General features: G+C 39.9%; 1 long non-coding RNA gene across 1 annotated transcript; it reads right to left on the bottom strand.

Moving 5' to 3' along the window:
* Positions 1–290: 290 nt before the first annotated feature.
* On the bottom strand, positions 291–14435 carry LOC135578687 (uncharacterized). Its single transcript, XR_010470723.1, has 2 exons — positions 10578–14435; positions 291–1348 (listed from the first exon to the last, which is right to left on the bottom strand). It is a non-coding gene; the product is annotated as an uncharacterized LOC135578687 (long non-coding RNA).
* Between the last annotated feature and the right edge of the window lie 435 nt (positions 14436–14870).

The following is a 14870-nucleotide window of genomic DNA, read 5'->3' as shown; positions in this document are numbered from 1 at the left end:
GGAGAGAGGTGATAAGAACTTCAGACAGAACTTCCGGTTTCAGAAATGCATGGAAAATCTGGCCTTTGAACCAAAAAAAGAGGCTGGATCAAGTCTCAAGAGACTACACTGAATGCTTGAAAAATTAGTTTTAAACTTAAAGCAATCTTTAGTTTGCTCTGGATCTTCAATTACGCTATGAATCTAGGAAAGACTTGCTTTTCCGAAGTAACTGGCTTTAAAGTTTTGAGCGTAAATATCAATCCCTCATCTAGACAATACATGAAACAATCCAGTGAAGAAACACAATCAATTGTTGGCAATGGTTTAATAAGATTTATGATTCCTTTGAAGATGTCATGGAGTAAGTCTTCAACAGCCATGGAATCAACATCACATTGTCACACTGTTTTATGATAAACTTAGTTTGGTCTTGAGTCCATGCCACTGCAGTTTTCAAAGCCAACATCTTCCCAGCCTCAGAAAATTGATCTGATTTGCAAAGAAACAAATCAACCTAAATCCCCTTCAGCAAGGCCACACATCATTAGTATCTCACAAAAGTAAGGTGTCATTCAGAGTGGATAGTTTGGCTCTCCATAATAAGATGTTTCCTCTAATTTCTCATGTATTAATACATAAGGGTGATCAAGTTAATTGACAATGCTGACATTTAACAGGATTATCATTGGTATCTTAATCTTCACTCAGTGAAAAGAAGAGTAGGTGTTTGCACTTTTATGTTGCTCATTCTTTCTGTCTGAAAAATCAGAAAAACACAGATGCCTTTGTAATTAGGGAATATGTTCCTCAAAACTAGAAAAGTCAAGGCTTATTTTTTCCTCTATAAAACCTCATGTGTCAGGGAGAAATTGAGATGCGTCCAGGACTCCTTGTTAGTTCTCCATATTACCAGCAAGTTATGCTCCTCTACCACTGGGAAGCTGCTGATGTAGTTGACAGCTTCCAACTCCTCTAGTTTTTAATTGATTAAACTGCAGAAATACTTTGCAATTCCAAAAAATCAGCCCTTCATGAAGTCCTGTTGGTCCTGGTTGGTTTTCTCAGCTTCTCCACCCTGGGATACACCAGAGAAATATGTGCAGCTCCACAGGCTGGACCCCTAGTCCAGCAGAAACTTGCAGGTAGGTCACAGGATGACCCGTCTGAGCTTCCATCGGGAGTGAGGTCCATGCCATTAGGCTGTGTCTTCCTTGGTAGCGCAGGTTCTCTGAGAGCCTCCTTGCTGGGAGAGAAACTCATGGCCACACAGCATTTCGCTGGCTGTGCTGTGTGGCTCCATGTCCTGGAATAAACTCTTCACCTGTAGATGACTGTAGATCACCATGGCTGGCAAAAGTTCAAGTACCTTGAGGGGAGAGTAGAAAGAAAGATGTACTGAATGAATTTCATGCATAATATATAAGACTTGATATAGTTTTATTGCATCCTCAGGGATTGCAGTACCAGAAAGTGACTATTTCAAATGAGTGACATGCTCTTTATATTCATCATCTTTCTTTTGCTTTCTATTTAAAAGCAAGATACTCACTTAGGAAAGCACTAACACTAACTCACAGGACTGAGCAACTCACAGGTCTTTACCCACAACAGCTTTCAGTGGGCACTGAAACTGCCATGTAGAATCAGATCTGAAATCAAACACCTCTTTCTGAACGTGGCTGTGAGGTGTAACTAGTATATGAAGTGTAGAGTGAAGCAGGCAATAGCCCCTTCTTCAGCACTGTCACAAAAAACAGAACTACTGCAAGTACTCGCTGGCTTTCTCCATTCCTGTAGTCTTTATTTCACTACTCAGTGGGAGTTATTGTCTCATAGTGGGTAATGCTTTTAGGTCCTGAACCTAAAGCCACCTGCTACCAGATCTAATGCTCACTCCCTAAGCACATCCATTTAGTTATCTGGGAGAATTCACAGCTCAACTGCACTTGAAGGCAAGGATCTGGCACTGCAGATGGTCATAGAAACTCTAAACTTTCAATTTTTATATTTTACATTTTTGAGATGTTAAAAGAAGTACTACTTGAAGAAAGCAATTTCTTAACTATCCTGATGTTTTGCTCAGAGCATATTTGCTGTTTATCTGTTGTGAAAGAGCCTACAACAGAAATAGCCTGTGCATAATCAAGGATGCTCCTTGATCAGCCCTCATGCAGAGCTATTAAAGAAGCGGTGGCAGCTGAGCGAAGTAAAGAGAGCTGGAAGTGGTGCTCTCTGTGATGGACCCTGATATCTTTGAGGCGTTGGGGAGCTAGGTCCAGAGACTCTTGTTTTCTGAGAGTTCTGAACCATGTTCCTGACATAAAGTTCAGATTAAAAAGTATTTCATATCAAGCTTTATCCTCTGGTTTCATGTGGCATTACTAAAGGAGACATAATGTAGTGCAACTTGCTTCCCTTGCTCCAACATTTTGTATTTCTGAAACTACTCACTCTGAAAGGCAAATGCTATGTTACACAAACCTTTCATTGCTTTCTTTCATTTCTACTACCAGCTGGATCAACTGTAGGAATAATTGCTCTATGTATAAGTAATTAATACTGGATCTTCCAAGAAAGGTCTGAAACTAAGAAAGTCTCACACCAACTTTTTATCTATTTCTTTTTACTGATGGAATTGATGGTAACAGATGCAGAAACACAAGGTGGTTTTGCATTGCCCTTCCATTCCTGATCTGTAAAACATGCCTCTAATATTCAATTTATTTAAATTAATTTTCAACTAATTTCATCAAATGAGGGGTTATGAAAAATGACATTCCAAAGACTGCAGCAATGACGGATTAGATTGGTAGGGCTCCTACTCATGCTGGTGGGGAATGAGTTGTGACATTCTCTCTACATGTCACAAAAATTAGGTTTTTAGTCCCTTAGTCATCCTGTAAAAGATGACACTAACACACCACTTTGTTCTTTATGGTAGTTTATAATTTAATTAAACAGAAAATCCCCTCCTATCTCCCCCCAGTACTTGTTTCTCTTTTACAGACAGGCTGCCTGAGGAAAACAAGCAGCACAGGTAGCTGATGTTTAACACTTACTCCTTTTCCAAAGGAGCTTTGCAAACTTTAAGTACTTAAACCTCACAAATACACAGTCCCTGATAATGCAAAGCACCTGTTCATTAGCTGTACACTTTGCAATTCATACCTTAGCCTATTCCAGCCACATTATTGGGGAAATAACAAATAAACAACTCAAGAAAAGAAGTGAAATAAAACCCAGGGCATAAACAAATATTCTACACAGCTCCTTTAAGCATGGGAAACTTTCCTGAAAATGAAGGTACAAACTGGGAGAAACTTTCTGTTGGACAGAATCCAGAGGCACTAGGAAGACTGAAAATTTTGTCTGGAAGAAGAATTTGTGTGCAAATACCACTACCTCGCCTGATGTCAGAAAAATCCCCTGAGAAGTAAATTTTCTCAAGCAGGGCTCTGCCCACTCCTCCATCCCTGGGGGTCTGCGGTGATGCCTCAGGGGCAGCCCTTGCCCTGTGGTGTGGGGCTGAGCAACACGGGCAGTCTGGCCACCACAGCCATCCTTGTGCTGGCACCTTCAAACTGGGGTGGAGGGCAGATGCTGCAGCAAGCTGCCTACATGTCTGATCATAAATGTGTTGTGTGTCTTCATCAGGGGCATAACGCTGTGGCAATGGGTGCAGTAAAGAGCAGGAATTGCTCAGAGACCATGATAACCAGAATATAAAAGAGCAGAGAGATAAGTGGCACTCATGGAAATAAATATTGCAAACCAGTTTTTGCATGAAGGTTCCCACGAAGACTCACTGACAATTGAGTGATGTTCTGGAGAGCAGAAGGGAAACTTGGATTATGGGGTTTGTACTAGTTTTTATGTGCTCTTAAGAGTTTCCTTGTTTTATCTTAGTCAACAAAGGAAACCAGCCACAGTTGTTAGAAATCAAACTCCAGCTCCCTCCCAGCCCCAAGCCACCAAACTGGATTCACAGCTTGAATAGCACAGCTAGGAGATAATAAATGACCTAGAGCAAAAGGGAAAAGATGCATTAGAAAACATCCTTTGAAGAAAAAAAATCCTTCTGACAACATACTAAAGAAAAAACGTCTTCAGACAGAAGTCTGGAGACCGAACCCCTGCTGTAGAGCTCAGAGGTTACTTGTTGTTCATTTCTCTTATGGATGTCAATGTATGCAAATTAAAACCACTGCTAATAAACATAGGTTTTAGTGGTTAGCCTTACAAGATATACATTATAAATTTGCATTTAGATGCCTTGCTGATGGCAGCTCTGAGGGATATCACTTCAAAGAGTGTCTTTTGCGTACTGAAATAGAAGGAATTAAAAGAACTTAGTTCCCATTTGAGATACTTTTCGATGCAGTGTTTTATTTCCCACTGTGTATCTAACACATTCATGTAGACTTGTTGCTTCTGGCACAGTCTTAGAGATTAGATTTCTGAAATACTGACAGTCCGGTGTTTTTGCCAAAACTGTAATCAGAAAAATCTGACTTCTGACTGCTCTCATTAAGTGGGAAGAGATAATTCATCCCAGCATCTTCTCTTATTGTGATTGTTGTCTCCAGAAAGATATTAGTGTTTAGGGCTAAAATGTCATAAGGCTTGAAAAGTCTGTGATGTAAGAGCAGAAAATAACACCCTATTTCAGATTTAGTCTTATACTTTAATGTAAGTTGGAGTTTTCTCTCATCTATTGTTTGTGATAGGCATCTCACGAAAGATGCTACCATATCTGACAGCATCGCAAGCCCTCTTTTATCCAGGTACACTGCAGCGTACTCATGGCAGCTGGCACCCGGGAGTGGGAGGAATGGGACATGTTCCCTGCAAAGGTTCTGTCTCTGTGTTGGCAGCAGTGATGCTCCCGAGTCCAGTGAGGGGTCTTGGGCAGAGATCACTGTCTGGAGAGCTGCTGTGTGTGGTCAGGGTGGAGATGTGCTATGGTTTCCTCAGCAGAAAACAGGACACCAGCAGCAGGCTTTTTGTGGCAGATGCAGAAACTGGAGTTGTGAGCACGACCTACAGGCTGCAAAGGGAAGGGGTATAATTGCACTGAAATGATAGTGCTTATGTATACCTTCTTATTTAAAAAGGAAGTTCTAATTCCGTAACCAATGCTGTTCTGCAAAGCTTTGCAGCACATTGAGATCACCAAACATATGCTTGGGTTTGATTAATTGGGTGATATGAAGAATTTTGATAGCATTTCAGCACAAATATGGTATGTTTGAGAAAGTCACTTATAAAGCTGTAACTAGTTACTGGCATAATTAGATGTTTAGCCCTCCTATAGTGTTTTTTTTTTTAACCATGTTCAGTTGATCTTATTTCTTTGCATTGTATCACTCATCCCTCTTTTCTCTTAATTAGCTTGTGGTGAACAGCACAATATGCAAACAGAAGAAAACAGTTGTTCCAGGTAAAGTATAAACCTTATTATAGTAAAGTTTATTTTCTTGTCCTCCTTTCTAATAGCACAATGATGTTTCTAGTGAGGAGTCTTTTATTACACTATCACTCAAGAAAGAAAACAAGCCTCCTAGTATCTAAGTCCACTTTCAGATCTGGATGGGAAGGACTGAACTGCAGGCAGAGAACAACTGCCACGAGCTCAACCTCATTATGGAGATTGGGTAGAAAGGTGAATTACTGCCATTGGAGAAGAGGAGTTTATTGATAAATAAAAGATAGTAAAATCATTTAGTTGCCATAATGTAGAGTGACTGTGCCTACAGTAACACTCCAGTTAGATCACCACCTGCTTGCAAGCTTCAGACCCAACAGGAACTGCATGGTCCTTGTCCATACTGTGTGAATTCTCTCACCCTCAGAATTCTCTCACCCTCAGATGGTGACACCCAAAGTGCTTATTGGGACTATTGCCAGCCCAGGTTCACACCTGCCCTTTCCCTGCAAGAGTGTTACTTTCTGTGGGGCTCAGCGTGCTCCAGAGACTGTACAGCACATCAACAGTGTCGATGGTGGCAGAACAGTGCCCATGCCAGGCTGACACTTATTCACTACTGTTCACTACACGCAATTATCACCTGCAGAACAGTTTTCCTTAAAACCATGATATTTCATTTAAGAAGTCAAAATAAGAAGTAGCCTGTTGAACTTCAGTCTCACACTCCAGAATGTCGTACCACTGGGGAAATTAAACTAGAGATTGTAATTTAGAAAAATATAATCTTACTATCTGAGCTCACTCCATGCTCCGTTGTGTTTTTTAATACATCAGACACAGCAGACTCTTTCAAGCATCTTGTCACATCCTATTTTAGTGTAACGGTAACAGCTTTTGAAGTTTCTTTGATGTACAACTTGTAACTAAACATGACCTCTAAAAATTAGACTAATCTTCTCTCACTGCAATAGAGACATTGCCATCTGCCTCTTCCACACACCCATTGTGTGCTCTCACAGTGTCACTCACTCTTTTGTTATTCTGCATAAACAGGGTAGACTCCAGTATTACATTTTGCAATTTAATGTTTGTATTATAAAGAGCCAGTTTGGAAGAGGCTTCTACACAACAGAGCCGTCTTCCCATTTCATTTCTAAACATGCGTCTTATGTACTGAATAATTCACTGACGCTTTGTAATTTCTGCTCATTGTTCTCCTGAATGACAAGGTGTTCCCAAACATATTACAGCCGGTCTTTCGAGAACATATATCTTCCCATGATTTCCTTCTAAACGTGCTTTGCTGTATTTCAAATCAGTGACATATGAAAATGATGTGCTATCCTGAATTGCTGCCTGAATTGCTGCTGATGTGCTATGCCTGAATTGCTCCAGACACTGGGAGCTGTCTCATGTTATTATTTATTTTCTTTAATGTAATTATTGTCCAGGACTTGAAAGAAAAAACTGTCTGTGGACAAAAGGGATTTGTTTCATTGTTACAGGACCACTTTCTGCTGTGGAGCTGGCAGGAGACCTCCATCATTATGTTCTGAAATTGATAAAAACTCAGGGTATGCCCATCAGAGACAGGGGGGTCTCTTGCTTCATAAATGATTCTCGTTGGATGGATGCCACTTACTTTAGATCCTACCTCTTTTGTGTACTTTTTTTTTCATTGGAAGCTATGAGTCAAGTGAAGATTTTGGGTGAAAATCTCTTATTATGATCTTATTTTCATAATCCCCTGTTTGGATATATCCAAGCTACAGGATATAAAATGGATGTTAACAATGAGAAGGAACATTCATCTACCCTGCACTCAATAGAAATTTACAATATGAGATCATTATTATTTCCTGTTGTTTCTTACATTCAGTCTGTGTGCCCCATGCTATGGCCTTGGCAGACCGAGAGCTTTTCCCCTCTGTCCATTTGGATCAGAAATGTATAGAGCAGAAATATCTCACTGTCTGATGGAACACCATGCACTCGGGGTACAGTTCCATCACCACAGATGCAGCTGTGCTTTCCCTTAATTTTTAGTCACTGAAATAAATCTCTGACAGAAACTCCAAATGCCAGCATAAGCCCACGAGTTCTCCAGGCTGGAGAAGAATTGAGTTCTGCATGAAAGATAAAAGCTCCGTTGGGCAGGTTTAATCTGTGTGGGTCAGTGCTGCCCTAGCGCATTTCTTTAGAGTGTTGGTTGTTGAGTTTTATCACAGCATTGCCTTTGAAAACAGCATCCAATGAAGAGTGCAAGCCCATGTATTTCAGGAGGGACACCCAGCGAGGTGTAGGCCGGGACTCAGAGCTCGATGTGGCTGAAGGATGCTGAGGTCCCTGGGTCCTGCCCACAGATGGTGCTGTGCCAGACACAGAGTCCTAGCCTACACCCTCAGCATTCCCTCCCCAGCAGCTGCCCAGCTCCCCTGTCCGAGACCAGGACATGCCCAATTGTCTGAGCTGTCACCAGAAGATGACTGTGGTGGACAAGGTAGCTTGAATCTTCCATAGGTGCTGGATCCACACTCACAGGGGAATTGTGTCCAGAGGTCTACATATTTAATCATTCTATGAACTTTACCTTATCTTAGGTAAAATTTTGCAAGAAAAAAAACTGAATTTCCAAACAGGTTTATTTTTACAGTGCTATGGTCTCCTTCCAGTTCAGTATGACAGAAATCAGCTACTGATTGGGCTGCTTATTGTAATTTCAGATTTAATCAAATTTTGCTATGAATTATTAACCACTATCTTTGCTGAATGCTTACTTAGAAATTGTCTTCCTGTAATGAAGAAGGATTCTCAATGATTTCATATCAGATCAATCACAACACTTTAAATTTTAAATGTAGCTGGTTCATAAAATAAGCTCCTAAATAAGCCACAAATCAAAAAGTTGCTTTTTGTGTCTTCATTACACTTCATAACAGAATTTGCCCAAACTCTTCCTTTATGATTTTAACCAACGATTTTAACCAATGACAATATGTCTTAAGTCTAATCATCCTCTGTTCTCATTCTGGCATCTATTTCCCTGATAAATTATTAAATCCTTGTTGCCAGCTATGATTGTGAGAGAAGCATGCCATAAACTAAAGGATTTTTGATTCTCTCTTTCCACTTACATATGAGAAATTGTTAAATTTCTACCAGAAGACTGTGTATCATCTTCTGTCCCTTGTCTTTCTTTAATCTTCTGTTTCTTCTCTTTCTTTATATGTCAATGTCTATGTGATATTTTGACAGTTCATTGTTAAAAGAAGAAGGCAATGTGTAATTTCTTTTATACCAAATGTCTATATGAATTGCTTCTACCACTTAATAACTAATAGTGTGTCTGGGCAATAAATGTACTCTTTATCTTATCCTCTGGTCTTCTTGCAGCCTTGAGAAGGATTTATTCTCCATTTTCCAATCCAAAAATATCTGAAAATCCTTGGTTTTTACCGGGGTAGTTACATGTCCACAGGCATCCAGTAATAATGCAGTAGACTTATTTGAGAGGAAGATAAGGTTTCATGTTCATCTGTAGTAGATATACACATACATACCTATGTGCATATAAATATGTATGTGTGTATATGTACAAATACAATCAAGAATAACAATCCAAATGACCTCTTTTTTATCACTTTAATTAAAAAAATCTTCTATTTGTACTTAAAAGTTTCCATTTTAAGCTTTTTATTCCTGAAATAACACCAATTCAAGAGTTGCTATATTTAGTCAGGGATGTTTTGCCAGATCAATAGCTCATCTCCAGCAGTGGCCAGCACTGATTCTGTCAGAGGAATTATATTTTTATTTCCAAATAGAAGCACGTGTTGGTTTTAAATTAAATTAATATTTATTTTAAATTTTAAATGATTTTATAATTAAAAGAGAATTTTAATTCAATTTAATATTGCACTTATTAAATTTAAACTCCTTTTAAATTTAAGTGTCCTCTGATGTCATGGTTGTGTGTTCATTCAATTAAGTATCAAATTGTGATGTAATGTTATACAACCAAAGTGAAAGGAATTCAGACTTTTAAAGAAACCTCATTGTAGTAAAAGAATTAAGTACTAATTACACTTAACTTTCCATCAAATTGTCATCAAGCACAATGGGGTTTTTTGTCTGTAGAAAAGCATAATTTTTCTCCTTGGCATGCAAAGTATTTCAGAAAGTTGCTTCATTTGAAATAGGAGTACAGATGTTTCCACCTGATTTCATTATTGCTTATTATTTGGAGTTGCACCCTACCTTGAGGCCCTGGCATTTATATGACATCTAGACTGGGTCATGCACTTATCCTTTAGGTGAGAAGTTCCTGAAATTCCCAGATTAGGACCATGGTTGCCTTATGCTCTCTGGTGAGTGTCTGACACCATTCATTCCCCAGAGAAGCAAGTGAGAATAAGGAATGCAATTTTACTTGAAACCACAGAGCAAGCCCACACAATGATTCACAAAGGCCAAACAGTTCCGTTCCAGGATAAAGAAACAACTGCAGTAGCACTGGAAATGAAACTTTTCATATAGAAGATTATAACTGGGATACTCCCAAAGCCCAAGAATGTTTCTCTGTAAATACTCTTGGTGTAGATCATTGCTCAGGAAGTCTGGGGACAGCAGATGCTGGCATAGAAGAAGAAACAAATTTTTCTTTTCTGTTGCTTGTGGTTTGTAACAGCTGTTGAATTATTATCAATCACTCTTTCAAAAAAACATCAAACTAACGTTTGGATAATAGTTTTCCTTCAATTTCTAGCTGTTCATGAATTTCAGAAGAAAACAGAGTAATTTGCACTGGACCTAAAATAGCCAGGACAAATATGTTTGGATTTATTTCCAAAAGGATGATGCTTCCCTCTCTTTCCTTTTTGTTCCCTGTTTTCTTTGTTATGTCTGTATCCTAATTGCAAATGTCTAATGATTCACTGCTTATGTATTAATGGTGATAAATTGTATATCTTTTGCTATCTGCAAATGCAGTCTCTGAATGAGCCTGAATCTGTCTCTGTCTCTTATAACCCTACAATGATTTAAAAATCATAATAGCATTTGCATTAACTGACTTTTCAAATTACATTAAAACACATGAAAATGCATTTTACAAATAAAAGTGAAGTTAAAGAGAACAGCTGGGCTGCACTCTTAAAATATTTGGTACCTGGAACTTCTCCTCTTTTTGGAGTTCTTCTCCTGTCTTAATGCAGAAAATTGAAGTTCTTCTCATCATTCATTCTTTTGTTTTCATGGCACATTTGGTGACTTTGAGTGAAGCTAATTGCTGCTGATTTTCTTTATTTCCATCTGTTTGTGCAGATGTTCTTCCAGATGTTCCTTCCAGCAGCATTTTCCTAACATTGGTCGTTTCGAGCAGAGCAGCAGAGTACTAGGAGAAAAGAAATCAACAAACAAACAAAAAAGAATAACATCATTAATATTTTGTGAGTCTCCTGTGAAATCAGTACCTGACCTGCTTATACATAAAAGGAGAAAATCTATGGAAAACCTGATGCACTGAATATTCTGCTCTGTTTCTCAGAATGCACCACAAACCCCAGAAGCTGGCTATGAACTCCAGTTTCCAGATGATTTGAGACAGGGTATAAGAGCTTTTCCCAGGTCAAAGTAATGAATCCATGGCAGAACTCTTTGTGATAAGGGGATAGGTTATTTTTACATCCAGTTCATTTCCAGCCTGGTGGATTTGCCAATCAGAATGACTATGAGAATCAGCATTTCTGTGTTCATGCCTGTAAAACACTGCTGGAAAAATCCCCTTCCCAAAGTTTCTTGAAGCCCAGACACATTGAATGCCCCTCTTCCAGGCCCCACAAGGCTGAAAGTTCAAGCAACCAGCTTGGTCCTCAGAACTGGTGGCTGCAAAACTCTCTGCTGTTGGAGTGTCAGAGTGAGCTCTGGGCAGGTGCTCATGGGGAAAGCAAAATGAAAGAACTAGAGAGAGCTGAGGGAGCTTTTGGAGGGTTGCAGCCTTCTGCCTTCTCCCTGTATGCTACCCATTTCACAATGTAGCATGCCTATTCTCCTTCTTTGGTTGCGTTTATACCATTGAGAAACTCATGTCCTGTGCGTCCTCTCAAGTAGGGCAGATGCTCTCAGTGTAGCCCTGCGCCATATTTGCTCCTGAAGCTCACTAAGGGATGGTTTGTGATGGTGCTAGCCATTCAAATGGTTCTAACAATTCAATGATACGGATAATGAAGTTCCAAGGCCTCTTCCTGGCGCTCCTTTACTGGTTTAGAAAAGCCTTTTTCCCCCAGCTCCCTAACATCTACCTCCACCCTGGTGAAATTGACTGGGGAGAGCAGAAACAAGTGACGTGTCTGCATATGTCCTTCAGTCTGGGTGGTACTTCACCTCAGCACCCAACACATCTTCTACCAGCACTGGTGTGCAAGGAAGAGATGCTGCATCTGTGGAATGCAGCTAACAAGAATTTACTTTTACTTAGAAAAGAGTGATTTAGCTTTCTACATGCTTGGTAAGAAAAAAAAAACCCTGAAAGAATTTTCACTGATGTAAAGGTGAATGTTTCTCTCAAACTGTTTGGGGTACTCTTTTGTTCCCTGGATGTTTTCCATGCTCAGAGTTTGCAATGATATTCTGGTGTGGAACACTGCTAACTGCTCCACTGTACATGTCCCTGGAAACATTATGTAGGAGTGAAATGCCTTCTGTGCTCATAAAAGTCAGCTGGAAATGAGCCATGTGCCCAGGGAAGTGGCAGTAGTGCAGAGAAGGTGGATGCAGCCAGAGCAAGAAGAGGGGTGCATGATGTAATGCACTCCAGTTGGCATGGGCTGCTCCATCCCAGCTCATTCCTCCTTGTACAACCCTTTTTTACTTTTCCTTTATCTGCACTCCTCCACCTCTATCATACTGACCCCACAGATATTCTCTGTAGGTTCTTCTTAAAAAGTCTTGAGTACTTGCTGAAGTTCATGCTTCTGATATGACAAATTTGCAAAACAAACACTAATTATGCAATAAAACAAAATATGGTTAAAATTCTTCTTTCGTCATCTTCCATCAAAGATCATTCCCAGATGGATTCTTGCCACATGTAGTTTAGTTTTGCTGGTTACTCCTTGTCCCCTTGAGCAACTCAGCTGGTTTGAAAGCAAGTGAGCCAAAAACTCCTTCAGCTTCTCAGTCTGCTGATGTGCATTGTAACCCATTTTGGTGTATGAAGATTAGAATTACACCGAGACTTTTGCATCCTGTTCCGTGCACTCCTCCACAAGGACAGCAGATGGCGTGCAAGATGAATAGGAGCAGTGGTAGAACCTGTCAGACCTTAAAAGAAACAAGTCTTTCCTCCCCAGAGAGTTTTTCCTTATTTCAGGATGTACCACCTTGAGTGATTTGAAAACCAGCACATCAACACTGTTCTGCACTGCCATGAACCGAACCAATGTCAAAGGCATGACAAGTGGGTAAACTAGATTTTATAATAGCTAAACCAATAATCCCTCAAATAAATAAATTTTCAGAATTCACAGAATCACAGAATCACACAATGACTGGGGTTGAAAGGGACCTCTGGAGATCATCTAGTCCAACCCACTGGCTAAAGCAGGTTCATGTTGAGCAGATCACACAAGAATGTGTCCAGGTGGGTCTTGAATGTCTCCAGAGAAGGAGACTCCACAACCTCTCTGGGCAGCCTGTTCCAGCACTCTGTCACCCTCAAAGTAAAGAAGTTTCTCCTCATGTTTAGGTGGAACCTCCTGTGCTTCAGTCTGTGCCCATTGACCCTCCTCCTATTGTTGGGCACCGCTGAAAAGAGTCTGGTCCCATCCTCTTGACACCCATCTTTGAGATATTTATAAGCATTGATGTGATCTCCTCTCAGTCTTCTCTTCTCCATGCTGAACAGACCAATTAACTAACAAAACTGTTAAAATGTTATAATATTGTCTAATTTATCACTTCTATTGGGTTATTTCATTTTTTTTTCAGCTCATTTTTTTTTCTATGTACAACTTGTAATGTATTTTTAACTCCCTAGTGAAGCATCAAAGACCCCTAATTACTGTTAGATATTATTATTAATAATAAATTATTTAATGATATTTAGCTACTTGTCCTTTTTGACAACAACAATGAAGAAGAGGTTGTGATCAACTGTGTGCACATAGGCACATAGCTAATTATAAGTCTAAAAGACTTTGAATGTGAGTGATGGATGGAGAGGTGAAAAGATAACTAGAAATAAGGATTCACATGGGTGAAGTTGGGTCTAGTAGTGGGAGGGTGTTCTATTGTTCTGGTTTCAGCTGGGATAAACACACCATGAATATACATTACCTGTCTTCAGTGGTCATTATATGACAGACAGGTGCAACAATGGCCATGGCCGAGCAGAACCATATGGGAGCCCTGAGGCTTCACAGAGATACAGCCAGGTGGCCTGGCCACAGTTACAGGACGTTGATTGACCCAAGTAGCCCAACGTCCCTCTGGTATGCCTGGTGGAGCAGCCAGGCCCAAACAAGTGTGATCATCGGGGATATCTCTGAGCATTTTTGCAGTGAAGTTTCTCTCCCCTGTCAGCTACTCTGAATAAAACTGCACAGGACTCAGTTTCCATCTGGTAGTTGCTCCTTTGGGAAATATTCCCACAGGTGGTGTTTACTTCCAGTGAATCAATGTCAGAAATTTCTGCTCCTGGTTCTACTAGAAGCAGCAAATTTCCCTGGAGGTGAATTTCTGTACGGGCCCTGTTCATCAGCAGCAGACTCACCCAGGAGCTTAGCAGAGTTGGCTGTCTTCTGAATGACACCTTCTCATTTGGTGTTACGTCTGGTTTTGTGCCATAAAAATAAACATGTCTACTTACCAAATAAATCCTTAATATGTTCGGCATTACTAAGAAATAATAGCAACTATTTAAATTCATGAACTGGGTCTGGCTGGGATGGAGTTAACCTTCCCCATAGCAGCCCATACAGTTCTGTGTTTCATGATTGTGGCTCAAACAGTGTTAGTAGCACACCAGTATTTATACATTTCTATTTCTATTTCTATTTCTATTTCTATTTCTATTTCTATTTCTATTTCTATTTCTATTTCTATTTCTATTTCTATTTCTATTTCTATTTCTATTTCTATTTATATTTATATTTATATTTATATTTATATTTATATATCGTGGTTTTCTCTTTTTCGAGCTCTGTCCCCATAGCTAGCAGGCCAGGGGTGGGAAAGAGGCTGGGAGGGGACACAGCCAGGAGAACTGACCTGAATTGGCCAAAGGGATATCCCATACCATACACTTGAATCTTCTGAATCATGCCCAACAATAAAGACGAGTGGTAAAGAAGCTGAGGTTTTTGGCTTCCAGGGTGGCTTTTGCTCAGAGTCTGGTTGGTCATTCATCTGTCTGTGAAACGTGAGGAGCGACTGTCTTTTCAACACTTAGCTTTTTCCCCAC

Source organism: Columba livia, chromosome 2, assembly GCF_036013475.1.
Source record: "Columba livia isolate bColLiv1 breed racing homer chromosome 2, bColLiv1.pat.W.v2, whole genome shotgun sequence".
Classification (NCBI taxonomy): Eukaryota; Metazoa; Chordata; class Aves; order Columbiformes; family Columbidae; genus Columba; species Columba livia.
The sequence above is the reverse complement of the archived record's forward strand: the minus strand, read 5'-3'. Positions and strand labels throughout refer to the sequence as shown.